Genomic DNA, 8,905 nt, shown 5'->3' with positions numbered 1-8,905 from the left:
TCAGGGTGGGGGTCCCCACTGGGGTGCCTGGCCAGTCTGGGTGAGGGGCTGAGGGCCGTTTTCAGGCTGGCAGGTGACTGAAGCTCCCAACCTGTCCTTTTTTTCTTTTTTTTTTATTCTGGGCCAGCTTTAGCTCTGAGGCTTGGCTCCAGCTCTGAGGCCTCGGCTGCAGAAAGCAGGTATCTGGTTTGTTTGGGTTCTATAATCGAAACACTGTTTCAACTCCAGCTCTGAGATCCCGGCGGCTGAAAGCAGGGATCTGGGTTTGTTCTATAATTGAAACAATGTTGCGGTCCTGCTGGCTGAAGCCAGGCTGGCTGAAAGCAGGTTTCTGGGGTTTTGTTTAGCTTCTATATTTGTAACAGTGTTTCAAACTGCAAGCTCAGAGGCCGGCAGCCGCAGCCGGGGAACGTTGGCTTCCTCCGTCACTGAAGCAAGCAAGCCTCCTATTAGCTTCAAGCTGCCTGGCTGCCGGCCGCCATCTTGGTTGGCAGTTAATTTGCATATTGCCCTGATTAGCTAATGGGAAGGGTAGCGGAGGTATACGGCTAATTACCATGTTTCTCTATTATTAGATAGGATTACTAGAGGCCCGGTGCACGAATTCGTGCACCAGTGGGATCTCTCGGCCTAGCCTGCGGGATCGGGCTGAAACCAGCTCTCTGACATACCTCGAGGGGGCACTGGCCAGGCTGAAGGACCCCACAGGGCCGAGAAGGGCATGGGAGGTTGGCCAGCCCGGGAGAGACCACGAGAGGGCTCAAGGGCATGTCCAGCCCATCTTGCTCAGTCCTGATTGGCCAGACCCCAGCAGCAAGTTAACCTACCAGTTAGAGCATCTGCCCCCTGGTGGTCAGTGCAATTCATAGCAAGTGGTTGAGAGGCCCTAGCATATCATTAGCTTTGATTGGTTGAACAGACGACTGGACACTTATCATATTAGGGGTCCTGCTTGGGTGCCTGGCCAGCCTGGGTGAGGGGCTGATGGCTGTTTGCAGCTGGTCACACCCCCTTCAGGGTGGGGGTCCCCACTGGGGTGCCTGGCCAGCCTGGATGACGGGCTGATGGCTGTTTGCAGCTGGCCACACCCTCTTCAGGGTGGGGATCCCCACTGGGGTGCCTGGCCAGTCTGGGTGAGGGGCTGAGGGCCATTTTCAGGCTGGCGGTTGACTGAAGCTCCCAGCCTCTTTTTTTTTCTGGGATTTACTTACCTTCTATAGCTGTCACTGGAGCTGAGAGCCGGCTCCAGCTCTGAGGCCGCGGCTGGCTGAAAGCAGGTATCTGAGTTTGTTTAGATTCTATAATTGAAACTCTGTTACCATCACTGGCGCTCTAAGCTCTGAGCCCGCTGTGGCTGAAAGCAGGTATCTGGAGTTTGTTTAGCTTCTATAATTGCAACATTATTGCATCCGAAGCTCAGAGCTGGGCTGAGGCAGGAGGGGAACCTTGGCTTCCTCCATCACTGGAGCAAGCAAGCCTCCTGCTCACTTCAGCTGCGTGGCTGCTGACCGCCATCTTTGTTGGCAGTTAATTTGCATATCCTGCTGATTAGCCAATGGGAAGGGTAGCAAAGTTACGGTTAATTACCATGTTTCTCTATTATTAGATAGGACTAGTGACACGGTGCATGAAATCCGTGCACATTAAAAGGGAATTAATTAGAAGAAATATTTTAATATTGCTATTTGCCCTCTCTCTATAATAGAAGTGTCAGAAATGAAAGAAAATTAGTAAAATGTATATGAAAATCTTCCTCCTGTCATAGTCTGGGACATGCCACGGGAACCAGAGACAAGTCCCCGCCCACCCACGTGTGTCTCAAAATCGCGCAAGACCCAGACCCAGCCGGCCCCACCCCCGTCAAACCCCACCAGGTGAGGGGTGCAGCCTCAGGTCCCCAAGCCTGGGGCGGGGTTCACAGCCTGAGGTCCCCCGGCCCCGGCCGGGGCAGGGGACATGCCTTGATGTCCCCTGTCAAGCCCCACTGGGCAGGGGGCATGGCCTCAGGTCCCCTGGCCCAGTGCTGGAGTGGAGTGTGTGGCCTGAGGTCCCCCGTCAAGCCCAGCCGGGCAGGGGGAGTAGCCTGAGGTCTCCCATCAAGCTTCACCAGGCATTGTACACAGACTGAGGTCCCCCATCAAGCCCTGCTGAGCAGGGGGCACAGCCTGAGGTCCTCTGTCAAGCCCCACCGGGCATGGGGCACAGCCTCAGTCCCCTGCCCCTGGCCCAGCACCACGCAGCCTCAGGTCCCTGCTGATTGCTCATTAAGGCTCTTTACAGGAACTCGGCCTCTGCTGTGGGCGCAGCCATCTTAACCATTTACGGCGTGGTGGTCAATTTGCATATTCCCTCTTTATTAGATAAGATTATTGTAGCCCTAACCGGTTTGGCTCAGTGGATAGAGCATCGGCCTGCGGATTCAAGGGTCCCAGATTTGATTCCAATCAAGGGCATGTACCTGGGTTGCGGGCACATCCCCAGTGGGAGGTGTGCAGGAGGCAGCTGATCGATGTTTCTCTCTCATCAATGTTTCTAACTCTCTATCCTTCTCCCTTCCTCTCTGTAAAAAATCAATAAAATATATTTTTTTAAAAAAACAAAACAAAAAAAAGATTATTGTATTATTTTCCATGCAAACAACCGGGGTTTAATTCAACATCAATGATATTTCAAAGAGTTTACCAATTTAAACAAATTATCCAGTACACTGTCAGCTCCTTGCAGGTAATGTGGTACTGTGGAAAGTACATAAGCTTTGGAATCACACTCACTACTTATTACCCATGCAGTCTACTCAAGTTATTGAGCTCAGTCTCCTCATTCACTAACAGCAGTGAAAATTTAATGAAACAATTTCAACCCAGAAGCCAGTACACATTATATGTGTCCTTCTACCCTTAGTACACAGGCACAATGTGTTGAATGACCTATAAACACATGGAAGACCAATTTCTAACCACATGCAAGTCTTTATAATTGCAGTTATATGTTTTCAATACTATCTCCAAACATTAAGATTAGAAAAAGACAGCAGGTCTGTTTCCTTTTAGCCTACAAAGCCTGTTTCCCTGCAAATGTACAATTAACTTAGCATTTGTGTTAACAATATTTTGAAATAAAAGATAGGTGTATAATAATAGAAGCTACCTAAAATGTTCATTTTAAGTCTTTGTATTAATATATATATATGTTGTATAGTGAATATTAATTTTGTATACATGTTTGCTTTAATAGATGCATACCCATACTTCCAAAGGTCAATTCTTCAAAGAAGTCCATGAATCTGAGTTTCAAAAGACAATGTTATATAGTGGTTGAGAATACATGCTCAAATTTACTGGGACTTGGGTTTGAATTCCAGTTGTACCACCCACTTACTGGTGTGGACTCTGGGCCAAAGGACTTCTCTTCAAAGTCTTAGTTTACCCAACCCAAACTAGAGATTCACAGGATTAAGGGATGAAAGGAGCTAATACATTTAAGGTAATTAATGCAGTAGCAATTGTCAATAAATAAATAATGTTTTCCTTCTTTGTTGGAAAAGACAATCTTGTAGTTATTTTTGTATTTTCAGCACCTACCATGCCTGGCTTGTAATTTATATTTAATAAACGTATTCAAAAATTAATGAATGAAAACAGCAATTCTCCAGACTAAATATTCCTATTTCCTTCACGTGTTATCTAAAAAGCAGCTTTCTCACTGTCCTCTAAACTTAATCTGAACAGAGTACTCCAAATTCTAAGTAGGTTCAGACCAGTAAAAAAAGAGGGAAACTTTCATCCTTTGGAATTATAGCTCCTGTTAATGTAACCCAAATCAAATCAGTTTGGTTTGCTTTGCTTAGAGTCATGGTTTTTCAACAATATCATAGTAATGATTTATGTTTGGCATATAGTAGGTTCTCAAAAAGATTTGGTCCCTTTCCCCCTCTCATGTTAAAGTTTTTCTATCAACTGAAACACCAAAGATTTTGCTCTGTTGTTAATGTTTTATTTTGTTTCTTAACATGCTGCTCTGAAGCAGCAGCATATCTACAATATTGGTTTTACACATAGATTTTGAGATAAAAAGTGCAGAAATGTACATATATACTTTAATTTACTTCTCAAATTTTCTATTTTAAATTTTTGGCATGTCCATTTATTCAACATGATTGGATAACTGTCATAAATATGCACCATAGAGAAATACCACATTTAAAAAAAAAAAACAGAACACTGAGTAAGAAGTATTGTGGCCTTAATGAAATCCTTAATTGAGAAGGCACCTCAGTAACTTCCAGTGCACCAAAGTCATGATCATCATCACTGTACAGTACTGAAGAAAAAATGTATTTGTACTATAATTTCCAGTATTGTGCAAGAAAATCTTGTTTAAGCCATTTTCTTTTTCTTTCTGTACAATAAGAAATAGAATAAACATTAGTACAATTTTTACAAATATTTTGTTTATTTTAATGAAGCTGGTACAGATAATGTCCATTCAAAACCCATATCCCAGGCCCAAAAGTACAAATAAAATAAAAAATATCTGTGTTTTATTGTACACAATTCTGCATGAATAACTTTATTAACTACTAATTAAATTTAGACCTTTTCTGGGATCTTCTGACAAGATTTTTCTTTACTCGTAAAATGCTTTCTCTTCAGTGAAGCCGGCTTTGGAGTTAGTCTTTACTCTCACCTTATCTATCATCTTGACTCCAACCTGATATTCCTCTTCTTTTGGTCCAGACCTTCATATTTTAAAAGTGGCTTCGCCTTACTGGTTTGGCTTGGTGGATAGAGCGTCAGCTTGCTGACTGAAGGGTTCCAGGTTTGATTCCGGTCAAGGGCATGTACCTTGGTTGTGGGCACGTCCCCAGTGGGGAGTGTGCAGAAGGCAGAAGAACCATGTTTCTCTCTCATCTATGTTTCTGACTCTCTATCCCTCTCCCTTCCCCTCTGTAAAAAAATCAATAAAATATATAGAAGAAGGAGGAGGAGGAGGAGGAGGAAGGAGGAAGGAGGAAGGAGGAAGGAGGAAGAAACCAGAGAGAGCTCCCTTTCCTCTCTGTCAGGTGAGGACACAGTGAAAAGATGGCCATATGCAAACTAGGAAACAGGTTCTCACCAGACACCAGATCTGCCAGTGCCTTGATCTTGGACTTCCCAGCTTCTAGAACTGTGAGAAAAAAATAAATGTTTTAAAAAAAGTGGCTTCAAATTGAGGAAAGGTCATTTTCCACAGTTCCATTTTCTAAAAAACTTCCATCTCCCACTGAAAGTGATAATCTAGCAATCACATGCTAGAACTTCCAGGCCAGTTAGAAAGTCATTGTGCAGACTTGCATTGGTCCACCTTATTTATCACAAGCCTGAAAATTCAGTCTTGGAAAAGGTGGTCTCCCTGTGCACAAACGCAATATTTCAAAAGGAGAGGGCAATATGAAGGGGGCTGAAGTTTGATCACCAAAAATCAGCACAATGAAAACAAATAATAATGAATGATGAGCACTAAAAATCGCATTACCAGATGTTTTAAAGAGATGGGGGAGGGGCAGTTTTCAATTCCATTTTGAACACCACATTACAAAAGAACTATTTTTAAAAATAAAAAAGGACTGAGGGAAAATAAAAAGAATAACCTTTTTAATGATCTTGTTTATTCCTGATAAACTTCAATTACATCTTCTTCCTCCATTCCCAGTTTTTTTTGTTTTTGTTTTTTTTTTGGAGTATGATTATCAGCTATTCTCTGACCTTCAAAGAGAAACCTGAGTGAATCCATTGGAACTCTCTGTCTGTGGCAGTATGATTCTTTGAGTTTCCTGATGTGTATTTTCACTTTGAAGTGAACCTCACTGCTATCCTGTCCTTCCTTCTTATCCCCCAAGTCCTCAGTGACGGTGGTAAAACTTCACTGTGCTTCAGAATCACCTCAAGGACCTGTTAAGACTCTAATTTTCTATTTAATTTTAAACTGTTAATAATTTCATACAAAAAAATGACCTTATTCCTCTATGCAAATTTAAAAACATTTCTTCTGTCTTCATTCAAATATTTAATTGAACAGGATAAAAACAGCTTTGTAGTCACTAAAAACATTCTGATAGAAATCAATTTACATTTTTCAAACTGTGAGTCCAAACCCATTAGTGAGTCATGAAATAGACTTAGTGGGTTGTAACCAGCAGTTTTGTAAATGAAATAGAATAGAAAAACATAGAATGGAAAATATCAAAGTGCACCCATTATTGTAAATAGACATACACATAAACAAACATACATCTGAACATGTATGCTTACCAGATAATGATGTAAAATGTATTTCTTACTGCAAATCATAGTAAAAAAAAATTTGAAAACCACTAATTTAAATTGTTTATGAGCACCTGTTTGGTATAACCCTTCAACTGTTAAATAGTTACAATCTTATGCTAACAACTTACTTGTCTAATTGGATGTCATAAGGGACCTTAACAACTACTTGGTTGGAGTCTGGATACACTCTGTCTCTGTATCTGAGCAAAATTAAAGTAAAAATAGAGATGCGAATTATGACCTTTTCCCAATAACTATATCACAAATAAGATAGTGTGTTTAATCTGATAACATGATTTACTGCTTCCTTTTTCTAATGAATGATATGTTTTCTAATCTCACCTAGAGGTAATATTAAATTATATACTATGAGTTTTTGAGAATATATCTCCTCATCCCTTTGGCTTTTTAATCCTTTGGCATTTATACTTCTCTATGACTCCTCAAAGACCACTGAAAGTTGTTTAGTAATCTAGTTTTCAAATTCTTTCAGTCAACAAATCAACAAAAGACAAGTGCTGGAGAGGATGTGGAGAAAAAGGAACACTTGTGCACTGCTGGTGGGAATGCAGACTGGTGCAGCCACTATGGAAGACAGTATGGAGTTTCCTCAAAAAACTGGAAATGGAACTCCCATTTGACCCTGTGATCCCACTTCTAGGAATATATCCCAAGAAACCAAAAACACCAATCAGAAAGGATATATGCACCCATATGTTCATAGCAGCACAATTCACCATAGCTAAGATCTGGAAACAGCCTAAGTGCCCATCAGTAGATGAATGGATTAGAAAACTGTGGTACATCTACACGATGGAATACTATGCTGCTGTAAAAAAGAAGGAACTCTTACAATTTGCAACGGCATGGATGGAGCTGGAGAGCATTATGCTAAGTGAAATAAGCCAGTCAATGAAGGAAAAATACCACATGATCTCACTCATTCATGGATAATAGAGACCATTACAAACTTTTGAACAATAATAGATACAGAGGCAGAGCTGCCTCAAACTGATTGTCAAACTGCAGTGGGAAGGCCAGAGAGGGTTGGGGGGCAGAAGGGAGGGGAGTAAGAGATCAACCGAAGGACTTGTATGCATCCATATAAGCATAACCAATGGATTTTTATGTAATACCCTTTGTAATACTTTTAGCAATAAAAAAAAATCTTTCAGGATCAATAGATAGAATTTGTCCTGCTTTGGGGACTTGAAATCATTTAGACTAGCTTGGTACATATTTACAATTTCTTTACCAAACTCAAACTTCAGTTTCCTCCAACTACTATTACTTCTACCTTTTTCTCTCCACCACTTTCTCTCCTAAACATAAAACACTGACACAAAATAGCCCTTCCAATGTTGCTAAATTATTAGAGCATTGGCCTGTGCACCAAAGGGTCACTGGCTTGATTCCCCATCAAGGGCACGTGCCTGGGTTTCAGGTTCGATCCCCAACCAGGTCAGGCTGCATATAGGAGGCAACCAATCAATGTATCTCTCTCACATTGATGTCTCTCTCTCTCTCTCTCTCTTTCTCTCTCCCCCCTCCTCCCTCCCTCCCTCTTCCACTCTCTCTAAAAATCAATGGAAAAAATATCCTCGTGTAAGGGTTAACAAAAACAAAAAAACACTGATAGAAAATATAAATTCAATATACGCTAATAAATTAAACCCAGTTTTGGAATGGCTAAAATGTTGATGTTTACCAACCAAGAAATATTTGAGTGCCTACTGTGTGTCAGAAAGTAGACAGGTCAAATCGATGATTTAAAATTTTCTATTTAGAGAAATATTGCATTTACAAATGGAAAGTTAATCAGCAAATCAATATATTAAAAATATCAAATGAAATAAGTACTCTTTCATTTTAAAAGAGCTGGATACTGTATAAGACCCCTAATTCACATGTGTACCTTCAAACATCCACAAAAATATACAGAAAAATGCACTATATGCATGTACATACTTACCATACCTCTGCCCCTTCTTCTTTAGTAATACGCTCAGCATTTATCCCATTCTCTTCATTATCACTGTCATCCAGTGAGTGAGATACTGGTCACTTCATAACTGGTGACCTTTCCACACTCACTCTTCTATAGTCCATCATGTACTTGGGTAATCTACACTTATAAAAAAGAAACATGCAAATTAACCATCACTCCACCACTCTGCTACACCCACCAGCCAATCAGGAGAAAGTATGCAAATTAACCCAACTAAGATGGCAGCAGCCACGGAGCTGGAGCGAGCATGAGGCTTGGGTTGCCCCCGGTGATGGAGGAAGCCAAGCTTCCCGCCTGCCCTGGCTGGCCCTGGGCTCCACTCAAGGCTACAAAGTTTCAATTATAGAAGATAAATAAATCCCAAATACCTGCTTTCAGCCTGCCCTGGCCTCTGCTCAAGGAGGCGCTGAAAGAAAAAAAAAAGAAAAAAGATAAAAAGAAGAGGCTGGGAGCTTGGGTCACCGGGGGGCGTGGCCAGCCTGAAAACAGCCATCAGCCCCTCACCCAGGCTGGCCAAGCACCCCAGTGGGGACCCCCACCCTGAAGGGGGTGTGGCCAGCCTGAAAACAGCCCTCAGCCCCTCACCCAGGCT

The sequence above is a fragment of the Myotis brandtii genome, unplaced genomic scaffold (genome assembly GCF_000412655.1).
Source record: "Myotis brandtii unplaced genomic scaffold, ASM41265v1 scaffold77, whole genome shotgun sequence".
Classification (NCBI taxonomy): Eukaryota; Metazoa; Chordata; class Mammalia; order Chiroptera; family Vespertilionidae; genus Myotis; species Myotis brandtii.
This window is presented reverse-complemented; position numbering follows the sequence as displayed.